The 18,651-nt window shown below is 47.8% G+C and overlaps 1 protein-coding gene across 6 annotated transcripts in view; it reads left to right on the top strand.

Moving 5' to 3' along the window:
- Positions 1-18,651, top strand: part of MID1 (midline 1) — a 586,156-nt gene that overhangs the window by 423,794 nt on the left and 143,711 nt on the right. The window contains exon 1 of one of the 6 annotated variants that reach the window (XM_045472347.1): positions 13,052-13,333. The exons of 4 other annotated variants lie outside the window; for them this stretch is intronic. The gene's annotated coding sequence lies outside the window, so the exon portion shown is untranslated. Of the gene's footprint in view, positions 1-13,051; positions 13,334-18,651 lie in introns of those variants that run through there. One more of the 6 variants, XM_045472353.1, reaches the window with a different exon arrangement.

Raw genomic sequence — 18,651 nt, 5'->3', positions numbered from 1 at the left:
CCACAGTTGGCCTGAGGGCCGGAGTTTGCGGACCCCTGATATAGAGAAGAGGTTTCCAAACCCGCCACCTGGGAACTTGTCAGAAATGCAAATTTCCAGGCCCCACTCCAGACCTGCCCAATCAGAGACTCCAGGGCGGGCCGGTAATTGTGTTTTAACAAGCCCTCCAGGGGATACTGACGCAGGCTAAACTTTGACAACCACTGATCTAGACCAACCTGTGGTTCTCAACCTTGGACTGCTCATTCTAATTCCCCCGGGGGGAGCTTGAAAAACAATCTCCCCACCCTGACCCAGCCCAGAGCAATTAAATCAGAGTCTGGGGAGGGGGGGGACCCAGTCAGCAATATCTTTTCAATCTCTTCCAGTTGGTTTCAAAGGGCAGCCAAGTCAACTGATGCTTTCAGTGTGCGAATAAGGACACCGACTTGCGGAGATACACAGCAAGAAATAGGTGTGGCATAGTCTGCTTAAATTTTCTTTAGATACGTGAGTGTGACCAAAGTATTTTCGGTGCTGGAATGTATTTGCTAGAAGTTTCAGGGGTCATGTTTTCTTTCATTACTAGCACCGATTGATTTTTTCAATGTGCATTTATTACTGAGAGACAGAGACAGAGCGGGAGCATGGGAGGGGCAGAGAGAGAGGGAGACACAGCATCCGAAGCAGGCTCCAGGCTCCGAGCTGGCAGCACAGAGCCCCACGCCGGGCTCGAACTCACGAACCGAGAGATTGTGACCTGGGCCGAAGTCGGTCGCTCAACCGACTGAGCCACCCAGGCACCCCAGCACTGATTAATTTTAAAACACATCTGGAAACTTGCCCTAAATAAAATGAAAACTAGTCTCAGAAACTCATTAGGCCAGAGGACGTGACTAATTGGAAGAAGGAGGGCGCAGAGGCTCAGGACAGTCCCACCTGCAAGCACGTTGGGGCAGAGGCGAGACTTCTGGGATTCAGATGGGGGGCAAAGTGACAGCAACCGGGTATCACTGCCGCCTCACCCCCACCCCCCGCCCCTACTGGCCAGTGCGTCTGAGCAATTGTTTCCTGTTCCATATCTGGAAATCATGTAAGTAACTTTTAGTCTTAAATGTCACTAACGACAGCGGGAAGCCCACATTTGCACACTTCCGATGAGTTTTCTGACTCTTCAGGACTCCCATGCCCTGGGCGATTCTGTTTTGTTTTATGTTTCTTATTTTAAGTAGGCTCCACTCCCAACTTGGGGTGCACACTCACAACCCTGAGATCAAAAGTCGCAGGCTCTTCTGACTGAGCCCGCCAGGCGCCCCCTGGGCATTTTTCTAAAGGGAATTTTCTAACGATGGATGCTCTCTCTGTTCTGATTTTCTCAGCAGAGTTTGCGCCATGCACTGCTCTCATAGTTCCGTGGTTAAGAGCAGGTTTTCAGGGGCCAGTCGGCCTGAATGTGTACAAGAGGATCTGCGGCCTCCTAGCTTTATGATCTCAGCAAGTCACTTTGCCTCCCTGTGCCTCAGTTTTCACTCCTGGGAAATGGGAATGATATTAGGACCTCTTCTCATAGGGGTAAAGGAGAATTTAACGTGCTCACAAGTGGCTGGCATTCAGTAGGCCCTCGGTAAATGTTAAATAATATTATGTTTAAACAAATCGCTTTAGGGGCGCCTGGGTGGCTCAGTCGGTTGAGCGTCCGACTTCGGCTCAGGTCACGATCTCGCGGTCTGTGAGTTCGAGCCCTGCATCGGGCTCTGTGCTGATGGCTCAGAGCCTGGAGCCTGCTTCCGATTCTGTGTCTCCCTCTCTCTCTGCCCCTTCCCTGCTCATGCTCTGTCTCTCTCTGTCTCAAAAATAAATAAAAACATTAAGAAAAAAAATTAAAAAACAAACAAACATCGCTTTATTCAAATCACAGTAATGTTGAGGGAGGATAAGCAGATGGGCAGTATTCACACAGTCATTAAAGGACAAAGTTGATACTTGGACTGAGGCTCTTTCTGGGATCGGTGCTTCTCACCACATTGCCATACTGCACTGGTTGGGAATAACAAATCACGTATTTACAGGCAATGTTTTTTGCCATGTGTGGTAGAAACCGTGGCTTGCTTCACACATCCCTGGACCTTCTTTTCATCGGGACGGTTTTACAGTGCCGCCACACGGCCCCTCCCACAGGGGAGTGTCGCAGGGAGAGGGCCCCTCCTCCAAACGGCTTCCCCCCCTCCCCCCCCCGGCCCCCCCGCAGTGGTGTGCAGGTCAGTCAATGGTGACTCCGTTTTCTCAGCTGTCCCAGAAGAGAACTGGGAAGTCATCCTAGTGTCCGCTCCTTAACACATCCGCTCCACCAGCCATCCCGTCGGCTCTACGGTCCCAACACATCCAGCGTCCACCCGAGCCTCGCCGTCTCCTCCTCCGCGCCCAGCCCCCGTCCATCACCATCTCTGACCCGGGGGACCTGGTTGACCAAAACAGCTTCCTCAGCGACCTTCCTTCTGCCCAATAGGGCCCGGTGGTCACACTGAGCTCTAAAGTGTCGACTGGCTGTTGTCACTCCTCGGTGTCCAAGCCTCAGAGTCTCCCCCCAGCTTGCTCTGAAGGAAACCCAGAACTCTTCCGGGGATCTACTAGACACTACGCGACCTGCAACCACCGCCCCCCCCCCCCCCAACGCACACGCGCGCACACACACACACACACACACACACTCACGCGCTCATGTTCCTGAGACCCAGCTCCTACCACCGTCACCCTCACTCACTCGGCTTCAACCACCACTGGCTCCCTACCCCCTTACCAGAACCTCTGTCGCCCTCAGACACGCTTTATTTGTTGATTTGTTCGTCTATCTCCCTCCACTAGAAGGTGTGCCGATGAGGGCAGCCCTCAGCCTGTTTGGACCTGTCCGCCTGCCTCTCCAGCACCTAAAACGATGGGTGGCAGGTAGTAAGCACTCCACACATACTTACTGAATGAATGACTGACCATACAGGCATAAGGAAGGTACGCCATTGCTTCTTTGTTAGCACGACGACGTTAAGGCGTGAGAGTCCTCAGCCTTTTTTTCTTGTAGGAAGTCCTTGTCTTTACGCTCGAGGTCTTTCGATGCCCTGGGAGTGACGAAAATCAATTCGTAGGGATCTACAGATATCTGTATGTGGCTAATGAGATCAATGGCTAAATCACTGATGCACTAATTAGTTTTGAACAAGGCAAGATCCTCTACGGGCCGTGTTCCTAACTGTGGAAATGAATCACAGAGACATATTCCAATGGGAAAGCCTTTGAGAAATTCTGAATGAAGAAGGAAAAACCTCATTTACAGTCCTAGAGAAATGGCCCTCAAATTTCATGCCCTGCCCTGCGTAGCACAACAGTACCATCTTTTTCCATGAGGAATACCCCATCGGCAGGCACGTGTGTGGGTTTTTCCCCCCTACCTACAGGTGATCAAATGAGCCCATCCCCAGGTTGGAAAACCGTTAAAGGTAAATAGAAATCATGAAAGTGCTCCAGTGTGTTTTCAAAGATACACTCAAAGTACACTCCTGAAGGTGTTTACAAGATAAGTCAACTTATCTCGAAGGTGCAGCGTGAGATGCTTTGGGAGGCGTACTGAGGTTGGTGATTTCAGAACCGCTTAACCGACCAAGCCACCCAGGCGCCCCCTGCGTGATTTCAGAACCGAATCGCAATCCACGCGGTGAATCCCAAACAGCCCTGAAGGAGGCACAGGGGATGAGGGAGTGTTGCGGTGAGGCATGCGCTGGCGTGCAGGGCTTTGATGCCTCTTTCCACGGGAGAGCCGCATCTGGGACCGGGGTGGCAGCACCACGTTCTGGAAAGAGCGTGAGTTGTGGAGTCAGAGAGATGGGAGTCATGTACACATCAGAAACGTGCTCCATTTGCAAGAAGGACGAACGCATAACCGGTCTCGCCATGACAGATCCGGGACTCCTTTCATTTCCTCTCTTTCCACTCAGCCCAAGTCCCTCCTGCTGGTCTCTATTGTATTCGATAGCACATCCCTTTAGTGTGGGTGTCCACTTTTTAATTTAAGGTTTAACTAAGTTAGACCTCCTAGAGCAGCTGGTTTTAGATCCCTTTAATTGGGTTAGACTAGTTTGCCCAGTTGAAGATAAGTAGAGCCAGTTGGTTGGTTTCTAGAGATGACCATAACGAAATTATCTTTTCCCCCACACAGATGGGAGTTTAGGAGAAATATCGGTAGGGCTTTCCAATAGAACACAGATAAGGCTACAAATAAGAGGACGGTTATCTTGGTCACTGTATGACGTTATTTAACTCACTCACACTGAAATTATTTTAAATAGCACCATGGGCACCTGGGAGACTCAGTCGGTTGAGCGTCTGACTTCGGCTCAGGTCATGATCTCACAGTTCATGGGTTCGAGCCCCACGTCGGGCTCTGTGCTGACAGCTCAGAGCCTAGAGCCTGCTTCGGATTCTGTGCCTCTCTCTCTCTCTGCCCCTCCCCTGCTCACGGTCTGTCTCTCTCTCAAAAATAAATAAACATTAAAAAATTTTTTTAAACAAAAAATAGATAGCACATTTATAAAATAGACAAACAGTATAAGCCTTTCCTTTTGTAAATTACTAAATCGAAGGAGAACGAAAACGAAGCTTCATTTGAATGCAGTTTCCCAGACATTTAAAAGAGCTCTTCAGTAAATACGGAGAAAGCTAAGGCACTGATACTCAACGTTTGCCTTTTTTTTCCTTGCCGCGACTCAATATGTTTATCTTGCATATTGCATCAGGGGAATAGTATAGGAAAGCCGATCTCAGTATGTGTGAATTTTCATAAGTGGTTCCCAGCAGAGGAGAAACCCATGATGAGCCATCTAGTTATAAGGAAATGAGAGCAACTATTATTTTCTTGGCTATGAAAAGAGAGCAGAAAAACACCCTCATCTGTGTCTAGCAGAGGAAAGCGACATGTAAACCATGATTCTGAAGTAGCTTTTATCTTTTCCGCCATCTTAAATCCAAGTATAGATATTATGTGTGGAGTGGGAGAGGGTTTCTGCCAATCAGGGGGAAAAAAAATACAGCCATGCCTGCAGTCTTTCTGTGCATTTGAGAAGTGTCAATCTAAAGGATAAAGCATTGTCTTTTTACAACCAAGGAGCGCAAATCCTGTTCAAAGCTTCTTTTGATTAAAATTTCTATTCACCTTCTGTCCATGTGATTATCAAAGAACCAGCCTGATTTGTTTGTTCCTAACATATAAAAACTGAGATCTGAATCACATAAGTGAATGTTGTTTTTCATCTCTAAGGCTAATTTAAAAATCAGCTTTGAGTATTAAAATATTAAAGGTTTGAGAGACTAACCCGTTTCTTATGCAAGAAAAATGAGAGAGAGAAAAGAATAAGAAGTAACGTGGTAATAATATAAAGAACAGTAACCAGTTATTTCCTGCCATACTTAAACCCAATTTTTAAAAATGAATTTAAATCAAGGATGATGCCAGTTAGGAATAAAAAGAAAAATTGTTGTTGTTGTTTTAAATTAGTCTGATCAATTATTAAGGCATCAGGGTTGCCTTGATTCTGAAAGAATGTTAGTCTAAAGCAGTTTGGATCAGGGCTGTCTTAATATGCTTATTTCCCACTCTACATGGCAAATCAGTCATAAACTCTGAGCAAATTAAATCTGTGGTGGGGGAAAGAGGAAATGCCAATCAGATCCTATGTGCGTGACATGGTGACATTGCCCCTGAGGTTCAAAATGCGCCATCGGGCACGTAACTTCTCGAATGCTCTACCGTGACTCTTTGGTTAACTATGGGCCAGATAATCATAACACACTGCTGATACAGGAAGTGAGTTCAAGGGCCGAGAAATTGATTTAATCACCGCGGAGTATCTTCTTGTTTATTTTTAATTATTTTTAATTTGTATCAAAGTAATCCATGTTCAAAGTACAAATATATGAACGACTTGTAATGAAAACCACCACTCCATTCTGGGAGCAATCGCTTTCAACTCATAAAGATTTCCTCTGATATGTACTTTCATATTTCCTGTAACATGCTTTTATTGCTGTTTCTTGGTTTATGAATTTTAGACCGTATCTTTAACATCCCGCATAGGATCAGAAAGAATTAGCAATTTCTTTTTCTTTTTCTTTATTTTTTAATGCTTATTTATTTTTGAGAGAGAGAGAGAGAGAGAGAGAGAGAGCGAGCATGAGTGGGGGAGGGGCAGAGAGAGAGAGAGGGGGGCAGAGGATCTGAAATGGGCCCCGGACTGCCAGCAGAGAGGCCAATGTGGGACTCAACTCACGAACCTCGAGATCATGACCTGAGCCCAAGTCGGACGTTCAACCGACTGAGCCCCCCGGGCGCCCCATATTTTTCTTTTTTCTTAAATTGCTTGTTTATTTTGAGAGAGAGAGAGAGAGAGAGAGCAGGGAGCAGAGAGAGAGGGAGAGAGAGAGAGAGAATCCCAGGCAGGCTCTGCCCAGGTGCAGTCAGCACAGAGCCCGATGCGGGGCTCGATCCCACAAACCGTAAGATCATGACCCGAGCCGAAATCAAGAGTCAGATGCTTAACTGACTGAGCCACTCAGGCACCCCAGCAATTTATTTTTCTCACAGAACATGGAGTTCAGGGCTCGTTCAGAGACTCTAAGATGTCCTCAGGAATCCACGACTCTTCTGCCTTTGCTATTTTCCAGCTTTACCACTTGTTCCGTCCCTCTCATGGTTCCAGAATGGCCCCAGCCCCTCAGATATCGCATCCATATTCCTGGTAGGGAAATTGGGAACCGCGAAGGGCAAACTGTGCATCTCTTTTAAGAGCTTTCCCAGAAGCCTTCCACAGCAGCTTCTATGAAAATTCCATTGGCCATATAGTTGTACATCACCAGCCACACCTGCAAGGGAGACGGGGAAATGTTCTTCGGTCCGGCACATCTCTGCCACCAAATACCTTGAAGCTCTGTTGGAAAGAAACAAGGGGAAGCTGGGGTATTGGATTGGCTGCCAGTAGCCTCTGCCTCGGTCTCTGTATCAGAGATCACTCCCGATTGCAGGAGTGTTTCAGGACTGTGCTTCCTTCTATGGGCATTCTTTCGCTCTTCCTGGAATTAATGATAATGTCACCTTTTGCTTATATCTACATGCACCTGTTCGTCCTCAAATGTGATCCATCAGTGTCATCCCCCCAGCCCCCCGGAGACCTCTGTCCGGGAGTTCTCCATCATCCTGCTATAGCTCAGACAGGGGCTTTCTAAGACTGCCCCAACTATTGTCTTCACTTCTCTTCAAGTTGGTTTCTCTGCTTCTGAGACCCGAGGCCATATCTTGGTTTAATTCCCTCCTTTTGCTAAAACACATCTTTGAGTAGATTCCAAAGAAAGAGTAGAAGGGATGCAACATGTTTGCGTCTTTCTATGAAAGTCGTGGCATTCAGTCCTGACATTTGGTGAATAGTCCGACTTGGGATAGAATGATCAGTTGGAAATCATTTTATTTCAACATTTTAGAGCTCCTCCCTTCCAGTGTTGTGGTTGAGAAGCACACGATAGGTCTATTAGCAAAATTTCGTTATTTATAAAGAAGAGAGCCTTCTACTGACGGAGGTTTTGCAATTATCGTTAGTTGCAGCGATTTCTTAACTAATTGACCATATACTGTGTGCTTGTTGTTATCAGGGATATACAACAGTCCATTGGCTAGGCTGTAGTCAGCAGTTATTCAATCAAACTCTGATCTCGGGGTTGCTTTGAAGGCATTTGCAGATGTGGTTGACAGCCACAATCAGTCGACTCTAAGTAAAGGAGACGATCTTTGAGAATGTGGGGGGCCCTCGTCCGATCAGTCAAAGGACTTAAGAGCAAACCTGAGGTTTCCCTGAGGAAGAAGAAAGTTGGCCTCAAAACTGTAGGAGGAGCTCCTGCCAGCCTGCCCTATGGATGTCAAACTTATCAGTGCTCATAGTCACACAGGCCAAGTCCTTGAAATAAATCCCAAGATATACGTTATATATCCTACTGGTTCTGTTTCTCTGGAGAACCCTGACTGACGCAGGCCTACCGACCTCAGAACCTAGGAAAGGGGTTAATAAGGCAAGTAAAAAATAAATAAATAAATCATCGTAATAACTTTCTCCTTGCAAATCTAGGCACAAAACTGGAGCAAAAAAGCAGATGACTCGGAAGCTGAAGAATTACTTTCGGGGAAGTAGGATATTATTGCGTTGACATGAAGCAGAAGGTTTAATTGGGAGTGTAGAGAATATTTGACAGCGGGAGGAGTATATAAAAACCATTGCCAAGTTCATGCATTAAGCTTTACCAGACTACTAAGAGGAAAATAATGAGGGATCAGCCATATTTAGTTCATCAACAAAAACTAGGAAATGTCAGAATGTTTCACCTCTAAAAGCAGAGAACTATTATTATTTTTTTAAATGTTTATGTATTTATTTTCAAAGAGAGAGAGAGAGAGAGAGCGAGCACATGCATGCGCATGGGGGAGGGGCAGAGAGAGAGAGAGGGAGAGAGAGAATCCCAAGCAGGCTCCACACTGTCAGCACAGAGCCCAACATGGAGATCGAACTCATGAACTGTGAGATCATGACCTGAGCCTAAATCAAGAGTCGGATACTTAACCTAGGCACCCCTAAACGCAGAGAATTATTATGTAGTAAGTTATGATTAAAATTTTAAATAGCATGATTTGTTTCACGTCCTTAGTTTTCAAGTGAGGAAATAGCAAGTTCAGTGTATTGAAAACCCTGACCAGTTAGTCAGCTCTGTCCTGTCTGCAGGTCTGTCCTTAGGCTCCGTTCTCCGAAACCGTTTCTCACAGGGTGTCTATTCCTTCCGTTTTTGTATTCACAGATTTCTTTCCTTCTTCCCAGTGTCTGTCATCCAAAACATCCATACAAGCAATAGTTACCAAAAAACCTTTCCCATTTATGATTTTATCTGTCTTGGTCCATTAGGCGTTAGGATTTCAACATAAGCATTGTGGGAGGACACAAACATTCAGCCCATAATATGCCCAACTGCCCCCTGAAAAATCTGGACTTAAAGATGTCAGTTCGTCTGCTCGAAGTCCATCAGCCAGTTTACTGGCCACATTAACACCAGAAATGAACTCCAAATTACCCCCCGTGCTTCTGGTGTCCCCCAGTGCTTCCATCAAGCAACTGAAAGAAATGCACTTCATGAACGCCCGCACTCAGCGAGTAGAAACTTGCTTTTTGGTGACATGCTGTAAGAGTGATAGGTGGGATTTTCCTTTTTTTCTAAATTTTTTGTTTTTTAATGTTTATTTTTGAGAGACAGAGACAGGGCGTGAGTGGGCAAGGGGTAGAGAGGGAGGGAGACACAGCACCCAAAGCGGGCTCCAGGCCCTGAGCTGTCAGCACAGAGCCCGACGCGGGGCTCGAACCCACAAACTGCGAGATCATGACCTGAGCCGAAGTCGCACGCTCAACCGACTGGGCCACCGGGGCGCCCCTTCCTTTTTTTTCTAAGCAGGGACCTGTGTTGTTGTCACCTTAAAGCAACTTCACGAATTACCTCGAATACAGTATTCCTCAAAATTTCCTCTGCCGCCACAAGTATAAAGCGACTGGCTTCCTGGATCCTCTGCAGGAGAATAAGTACACTCTTTCCATAGACCCCAAAGACTTCACTTGCACCAGGCACGCTTTCCAAGTGGCCGATTAGGCCATTTCAGCTTGGTTTTCACCGACTTTTAATGTCGTGTCCCGACACATATTTCAATAAACCATACGACGTTACTGACGGTCAGCCATTATTTATGCACACAAGGGCTAATCCCATATGCTTTGACCCTAATAGAATCCAGAAAGAGGCGGCACACTTGTCAGGTGCCATGCTAATATCCATCCACGGCCAGGAGGGCCCGCCCAGGGCCACCTGTCCAGGCACCTGTTCCATTTGCTGTGCAGGTCTGTTTATCACCAGACCCGCGCATAACCACGCAGGACTGTCATCTAGGCTCCATTAAGACTACAACATCCCTTCAGCTGTCATCGGCAAACGCTGTTAATCACACACTGGGGAAGGGGACATCCTCTCCTTTGGTGAAGCAAGTTTCTTTACTTGTTTCGCTTGACTTGCCTACACCGTTTCCAATGAGCGGATCTAATGTTCGCTCGATGGACGACCCCCAAGGGGCCATTTATTTCATTGGAAGTTTTTAAAAATTATCTTGGTGCATTTATAAATGAAGGAGACTTCATTTTTCACACCGTCCACTTTCTTTAGGCAGCTTCTGAACACTTCCGGAGACAGCATGTTTTACAACGAAAAGCAGAAAAATTCTAATCCCAAACACTGGATTCCTGGTACAGCGATTTATAACAATACGACCTTGGGCTATTTACTGTGCCTCCATGATCTTGTCTGCTCATTCTTAGCCTGACGACGGTGATGTCTACTTTGTGGTATTTTGGCGGACATTAAATGGCACACGTCGGTGAAGAAGCTGGCAAGATGCTTGGCCGACAGGAGGCACTCGCAAGTGGTGTTTGCTAATGACACCACCGTTAGCATTCCTGTCTTAGTGCATAAGGAGAAGACGGTAGGAATAACCGTCATCAATTACCGAACCTCTTACCTTTCCTGCACTTCCCAGGGGTTACTGTCTATATTCCTCCTGGAGATCTTTGCAATCTACAGCTGATAGAATTGTGTGAAGATGCGGATGCAGACGTGTGGGATGCCTTCATATAAAAACATAAAAAATATAGTGTCTCACAAATACACCCGGGAATCCGAGGTTCTGTTTTAGAAGGCTGGTCTCTCATCGTGCACTCCGGTCTGAGCTGCACATTGCTTTGCGTTTTCTCCCCATGCATGTCGGTTGCCCACCTACTGCACAACGGGTACATTGCAAGTGGCTGGGGTTACAAAGACGAATAGAACGCCATTCTTACCCTCCGGCGTGGCATAGTTTAATACGAGAGAGACGGGAGTGTATGACCACAGCGCCGATTCGGCGCCACCCTTTCTAACTCTGTTCAGTGTCCTGGTGGTGGGAAAGGAGCGAGTTCTTACACCGCGGAAATTGGCAAACGCGACTACAAATCTTGCTTTTTTTTTTTTTTTTTTTTTTTTAATTTTGGAGAGCTGGTTGTCAAACATTTGCCAGCACACCACTGGGTGTCTATAAACTGCTTTATGAGCATAGAGGAGGGAAGGGATGACTTCGTCTTGGGGCATTCCGGGGAAGCAACAGAGAGTGGTGACATCTGACCGTGTACGATGGTAGGGGAGTGGGTAAAGGAGAAGAAAGATGGATGAAACTTTGAAAGGGCACGGTGATGGTGAGAGGAAATTCCAGCTCATATGTACCTTTGAGATGATGACCGCAGAAGGCACATGCGGTTGTGAGAAGCTTTTGTTGAAGGTGATAAATTAGGTGCGCCTTGGGATTTAACTCGAGTGATATTTAATGGCAGCAGCTCGGGGTCGCTCCCTATGTCCTGGGGCTGAGGGCATACCTAGGGCAGGGTTAGGTACAGTACATCTCAAAGCAAATCGGAGTCCTTTGTGCGTCAGAAATGCTATTCTCAGGCTCCTCCTCAAAGCAATTGATCAGATTCGCTTAGAACAGGAGCAGGGCCTTTAGGATTTGCATTTTTAGCAATCTCCCCAGAAGTTTCCTTGCGCGCTCTGGCTTGAGAACCAATATCTCAGAGCTGGTACATCAATGGTTCTCAATCTGGCATGATTTTACGTCCTCCCCCCTCCCCCCATGATTATTATTGATTGTCGTGAGAATGCTACTGGCGTCTAGGGGGCCTAGACCCCGGCGCTGTTCAACATCCCCTAACGGCCAGCACGGCACCCACCGCGGAGAATGATCTGACCCCAAGTGAGTAGCGCTGAGGTTGGGCTGGGTCGTAAGTGAAGGGCTCCGAAGTAAGGACAAGTGGACTAAAGCCAGCCTGTGTCACCAGGCGGGCCCTTGGCCTACCAAGGTGGGGGGCTGGGGTGGGGTTATGGACCTCCCGGCCAGCAGATACTGGGCTGCTGAGTTTTCATAGAACTGGGTACGCAGATGACAGTTTTGAAACTGCCCGTTGGTTACCTGCTAACCTGTTATACAAAAATTTAAAAATACTTATGGAATTATTCTCACAAAACAATCATTTTAGCCACTCTTGGGTGGGGGGGGGAAGATGCCACTGGTGCCACAGAAAGTAGTCTTTGCTCGACGTGCACTTTTTTGAAATCCGAAGGTCGATTTGCCTTGAAATCATGCTGGCTGAGAGTTGAATAAAGTTCCTGTTTATGTGAAGTTTAGAAAGCGAACTTCGGGAATTGTTTTTCAGTCCGGGTTTTAAGTTTACCAGAAGCCAGCCAGCTTTCCTCCCATCCTACTGAGCTGATGGCCAGCTAGGCCCTGTTCATAAGTTCACCACATTCAGCCCTGTGGGGAAGGCGAACCCTAGCGAAAGGGAGATAGGCTTCCTTTAGTCATTTTCTTCTTAAGGACACATCAGCGTTTATTTTTCGAATAACTGTGTTCTGGGCAGTTATGCCTCGGGCTCCCAACAGATAACGATTCTTGTTCCCTTGCCTCTTTTCAACAGATTTGCGTGCACCTTCCCGTTTCGGTTTGGGTGTTTTGGGCTGGATCTCCAGTTCGTCTATATGGAAATGAGGTGGGTGGCACCGTCCTCCCCCGAGTGCTCCCGTCAGTGAAGGTGTTCCGCACAAACCATTTGGTTTCCTCCCCAGCGTCTCCGCCCAAGTAGGGCTTCGGTGCCAGATGCCCTGTTCCAAACACGGTTGGGTCACTTTCCGGGCCTTAGGGTCGAAGCTAGTCAGTTACGCTTCGAGCGGACCCCGGGCAGCGAGATAAGAACAGCACTCAGGCTTCATGTTGGGAGCTTTCGCACCGTTTCCAGCGGCTTCCAGCCATTTAAATCCCGAAAGCTCTCTAATCCTCGCGGAGGCGGCCTTTCGGGCTCCCAGGACCCACCCCTTCCTCCTGATTGGCGGGGCTCCTCCGGGGCCCAAGCCAGCCGCCTACGACGGCTCGGAGCCCCGATTTGAAATAAGAGCCAGGCGGTCCTTGCTGCCCTGAGCCCGACTTTTCATAGGCTGGGGAAGGAAAGCTTGAGAAACTTGACATTGTCTTGGGCAGAGTGCGTGTAGCAACAGATCAAAGAAAAAGGAAGAAAACGTGCTCTTTGCTGCCTGTGGGTCTCCCTGAGTTGCTTTTGTCTTGCGGGCTTCTGTTGGGTTTGGTGTTTCCCCTCCGAAGACCGCGGCGTGGGCTTCGAGGCAGCTCGCTCCCTGCCGGATGGGTCATGGAATTCTAAACATGAGGCAGGTAAGCTCCGGGGGCTCTACGGGCCGGTGGGGCGGGAGGGCGCAGCCTGGGCCCCCTGCGATGGTACTCCGGCGAGCCTTCTGGATTAGCACATGCTGTCCACGTCCATCCATTGGCGGAAAGTCGGGGCTGCGTTTTCCTGAGGGAACCGAAGGAGCCGATTTCCTGAGGGGCCCCCCCCTCGGCTTTCCACCCCCCCCCCCGCCCCGCTTTGCCTCTAATGGTGATCGGTGATGTCAGCCAGTCATTGTAAAGGGCTGAAAAGCGGTTTGTCGAATATGTAAATCAATTCCAGTTTGCAGTCGCCGGGCTGTGTCGTGCGGGGTCTTTCTCGAGCTTTTTTTTGAAGCTTCTATCCTGTGCTTTGGGTTAGAATAAAGATAACTGAATATCCTGAAAAAGAATTACACGGGGCGTCTTATCTCATTTTGGCTTCCCATTCTGAGCACTTCACTGTGTTTGTGGCTGAGAAGGCGGAACCAGCCCGAAATGAGCCCAGACGGCCGGCCCTTCCAGAAAAATGCAGATTTATTTTTCTGTTCCAGCAGTTGTGAAACTGTGTTGCTTCTGGCCGTAAGAAGACAACCCTGACGCGGTGAGCTGAGAAAGGCTTGGGATTACTTAAATGAGTCTCTGAAAGGAATTCTAAACCGTCAGCCTCTTCCGTGGCTTCGGGGCAGAGTGATAACATTCCTTATCAGCCCAGGCAGAGGTTTATGGCTTTGCCATTAAGAAAGGAAAAGGAAAAAGTGGGTGTACGAAGCCAAGAAAAGGTGCAATTTACAACTTACTCGAAGTTGTGGAAGACTCTTATGTCAACATAGAAATATCAAGATCACTGCTCGTAGGAAGGGAAGACAAGATTGGGAAAACATGCCAGTAGGCTGGCAACAGCAGAAAATTGACCAGAGGAGTGTAAATTGCTTTTGCCAGCTCTCAATAAACCTGGGTAGGAAGAGTTAGCATCTGTGTTACCGCCAGAAAAGCTCTTCACATCTTTTTCTAGATGAGTTCAGCACCCTCCACTCCGACAGCTTTGGGGGAAGTGATTTGCATAGGAAGCAAACTTTCCCTTTGGGGGCCGGGGCGAGGGGTTTAGAACTTTCCGTCCGTTTCCTGCAGCCTCGGGAGGAGGTGCAGAGCCCCCACTGGTCAAGCGCAGAGACCCTCTGCCACTCGCCCCCTAAGCCAGCGTGCTTGGCAAGTTTCTGTGAATGCAGGGAAGCACGTTTAGATCAGCAAGTGCCGTATGTTTTCAGTGAACTGCCCTTGCCTTGCTGGATGGATGGAGATCGTGGGGCCGAGGCTCGGTTTCTTTTAGTTCTGCAAACCCACAACTGATCCCATTCTTTTTATGTCGAGCCGTCGGATGGGATGGGGGGAAGGAGCGAGAAGCCCAAATGGGAAGGATTTAAAAGGAGAGAGAGGAACGCAAAACATTTTTGACAAAGGTCCTCAGCTGGAACAAAGAAGTCATTCGATCCCGGGCACGGCCACCTGTCCTCTCCTTGGTGGTGTCTGAGCTCAGTTTTCAGAATCCCTGTTCCCACACGATCCCTGTGGAACGGTGGCACTCCCTGTGCCCGATGCCAAAGGCAGGCTGTCCGGCTTGGCATGATCTTCCCCATGCCTGGCTCGCCGTGGCATTCGCGCGAACTGGAATTCAGCCTGGCGTTGAAGTTCTAAGGGTACACATGTGATGGCTCCTTCGTTATTTAGTGAGCGAACGACTTTTGAATCTCGCGACTCTGTGTGCCTAACGATGTTTTGGCCTGTTCAGTACTCGAAAAGAGGGTGGGATGCCGCAGGGGTGGGAGGAAGGGGGAGAGAGAGGGAGGGTCATTGCTCACCCAAAGAATCGGGGCAGTCCAGCCTTTCAAGAATCGAACACATTGTTCCACGGCAGCTAGAACAACAATGTGGAGGGGATGAGTGGTGGAGTTCTTGGTGTGGATTAATCCTGACTTGATCTGAGTTTCTCTCGGGCCCAACCGCCGCGACCAGGCAGGGTGAATCGCACCCACCGGCCAATTTGCCATCCCAGCCCGGCAGCCTCAGCCGGATTTGCAGCGTTCACTATCAAACAGGTCCCTGTGTCATCAGCTCTGCAATGAAATCCAATCTCTTCGCTGAGGAGTGATCCGTCCCTAGGGCTGCACAGTGCTGAACAATGGTGCGGCAGCCAGGAGACCCCTGCCATGTACGAGCCATAGCGGGTAGCCAGACAAGGCCAGCAGAATTAGAAAGCTGCTTGCCTTGCGATGAGATTGGAGGTGGGGGGGTTTAACTTTCTGCCAGGGTGGCAGAAAAAAAAAAAAACGCATAGAAGGATAATATTATTTGAGGGTTCCTAAGGTCACGCCAAATTAGGACAGACGAGAAGTGTGAACCTGATTTGCCTTTATCAGGAAGTAATTTTAAAGTGTGTGCCAATCTTTCTCTGCACTCTGGTCCTAAATGGGACACTCTCCTCAAACTTCCTTGAGAAGGAATTTGCCGTGTTCCCAGGCAAGAGGAAAGGCCTGGCCACCTGTTGTAGAAGGCCGGCCAAAAACAACAGGTTTCCCTCTGGCATTCCTGCAACGGCCGGCCGATACCCTCCCCAAAGAGCGCACCACTCATTGTCCCCGCACGTGAGAAGGACAAATCATTCTTTCTCGAGCTAGGAAAAAAAAAAAAAAAAAAATCAGCTGCTCCAGATGAAATTGCCTACCAGACGTATTTTGTGTTTTTAATATCCTGACGACTTCCCAAAACACGCGAAGAGAAGAAGGTGCGCGCTCTATTTCTGATAGACTAACACGAGTGTGAAGGGGAAAAACAAGGTAGTGAGCCAATGCTTTAAGCAGCTGCTAATTCTTGCAAGGCCAGCCTGGTGCTATTACAAGGAAGCTGTGACTCGGCCTGTTTTGCATTCTTCAGATTGGAATTAAAATGCCCAAGGACATCTGGTTTCATAATGAATGTCTTTGTATTCATCTTTCCTTTGAGGATTAGAAAGTCCTTTACCAACGCGATCTATTTATTCTCTGTCACATCCCCAGGAGAGAACGAGGTGGCGGTTTGATCCTCATTGAACAAATGGTGAGGTGAATGAAGGCAGAGAACAGTGACGTAGAATGAGACCCAGCAAATTAGGCAGAATTCTGGGGAGGAATCCTACCCGCTCCGAAAGGCAGGCTACCTGTGCGTGCCAGGCTTGAAATTAGAAGCGATAGGTCTTAAAACAGGACTCCCCTACAGCATCCAACTATGTTTGATGGCTTCCTTCATTTGAAAGTCAAGCCTCTAAAAATGTAAAAGGCATTTCTGTTCTCATTTGTCCCAACACTGAGCTAGAAAGATACTGTAACTAACCAGAATTTAAAATAGGGTCGTTTTGAAATATTTCTCGGTGGCTTTTCCTCGCCATTCATTATGAAGTGCGTTCGTAGTTTGCTCGGCTGTGGACCGCATAGGCTGTGGGCAAATCCTTTAATTTGTGGGCACATGTTATCCGCAGACATTCCAGCAAGTTTTAAGGCTAAGTGCGTGTGTGGATGTCTCCTGGCTTTGATCCCTTGTGTGGTAAATAGACATCCAAGGTAGCTATGGCAACCTGGGCTGCATGGTGGTGGAAAGGGGGGATTTGGTCACTGGACAAAGAGCAATTTGTTTGATTAGAGAAAGGTGGGGCCGATCAGGACATTTTTTAACCCGCATGATTCCAGGATCTCAGTTCATCTAAGGCATTTGGGTTTTTCTCGATGGGCAGAAAGAATTAATGGTTAGCCGGGACAAAGTTAATTTGCAGATGGAATTTAAATGCTTTTCAGTCAAATGGTTGCTACTTTCAAAAAAGCAACTTCTAAAATGAAAGGGGAGGCCAACATATTCTATCAGTATCCCCGTCGTACCTAGTGTGAACGTTTGTGTTTTCAGAACTCGGTGGGCTTTTAAAAAGAAAGACCACAATCGATTGGGCCCTGTGCATTTCCGTTCTCCACCTGCAGAGGTCAGGCTTGAAGTGTCTTACGATGGAAGGCCAGGCGGTGGGCACCGCTGGGAGTCGGGATTGGAGTCGGGGAGAATTGCTCTGCTTACTTGGAACAATTAGTTAGCGATTCTTTAATCTTGTGACCAAAGCCACGATGAAAATGAGTTCATTCAAGGAAGAGAATATCAAATACGCTGTGATTAAAGAGAGGGCTACAAAGCCAGGTCAAACGGGAATCTAATCTCCATTTAGATATGGGACAGTTCTATCAACATCACTCCTTTCTGGCTCATTATCAACTCCTTTTATTGCACATGAAACTCATCTCAGGGGGTTTGTTCTAGAAGGTTGTTTGCCTGGTTTTATAATCTGGCATGTTCTGGAAATGTTTTTAAATGGAAGGACAAAATATTAGGGATGCTTCTGGATCCACAAGGTTTCCCCGCCCCCCCCCCCCCCCCCCCCGCCCCGGAGGAAAATGTCCCATTGGCACAGATTTGGATGGTTAATGGCCTACAGAAAGTGTTAAAGAGGGCAGAAGACTGAGGCACTGGAAAAACATGACCTGAGCTGAAGTCAGACGCTTAACTGACTGAGCCCCCCAGGCGCCCCTTAAGTTTTATATATGGTTAACTGTTTATGATGAGCATACAACAAAGTCTCTCCTTCATTTCTTACATCATTCAAGGACACTTACTGAGTACTTACAGAATTACTATATTCAGTAGTTCATTCATTTGCGTTACTTTATAGTTTTTTTTTTAATATTTATTTATTTTTGAGAGGCAGAGACACAGAGTGCCAGCAGGGGAGGGGGCAGAGAGAGAGGGGGACACAGAATCCGAAGCAGGCTCCAGGTTCTGAGCTGTCAGCACAGAGCCTGATGGGGGCTCAAACTCAAGAACAGCGAGATCATGAACTGAGCCGAAAAAGGACGCTCAACTGACTGAGCCACCCAGGCGCCCCCATTTGGGCTAGTTTAAATGATTTTTTTTTCTTTTTTTTTTCAACGTTTATTTATTTGGGGACAGAGAGAGACAGAGCATGAACGGGGGAGGGGCAGAGAGAGAGGGAGACACAGAATCGGAAACAGGCTCCAGGCTCTGAGCCATCAGCCCAGAGCCCGACGCGGGGCTCGAACTCACGGACCGCGAGATCGTGACCTGGCTGAAGTCGGACGCTTAACCGACTGCGCCACCAGGCGCCCCAGTTTAAATGATTTTTATATGCCAGGCCACTTTGGGGCTATGGGCATGATTTTAATATGATCCCTGCCCTCAAATAATCTTTGATCTGATATATACTTTATCGTTCCCGTAGCACAATGTAAGTTACCTGCTTA

Source organism: Leopardus geoffroyi, chromosome X, assembly GCF_018350155.1.
Source record: "Leopardus geoffroyi isolate Oge1 chromosome X, O.geoffroyi_Oge1_pat1.0, whole genome shotgun sequence".
NCBI lineage: Eukaryota > Metazoa > Chordata > Mammalia > Carnivora > Felidae > Leopardus > Leopardus geoffroyi.
This window is presented reverse-complemented; position numbering and strand designations above follow the sequence as displayed.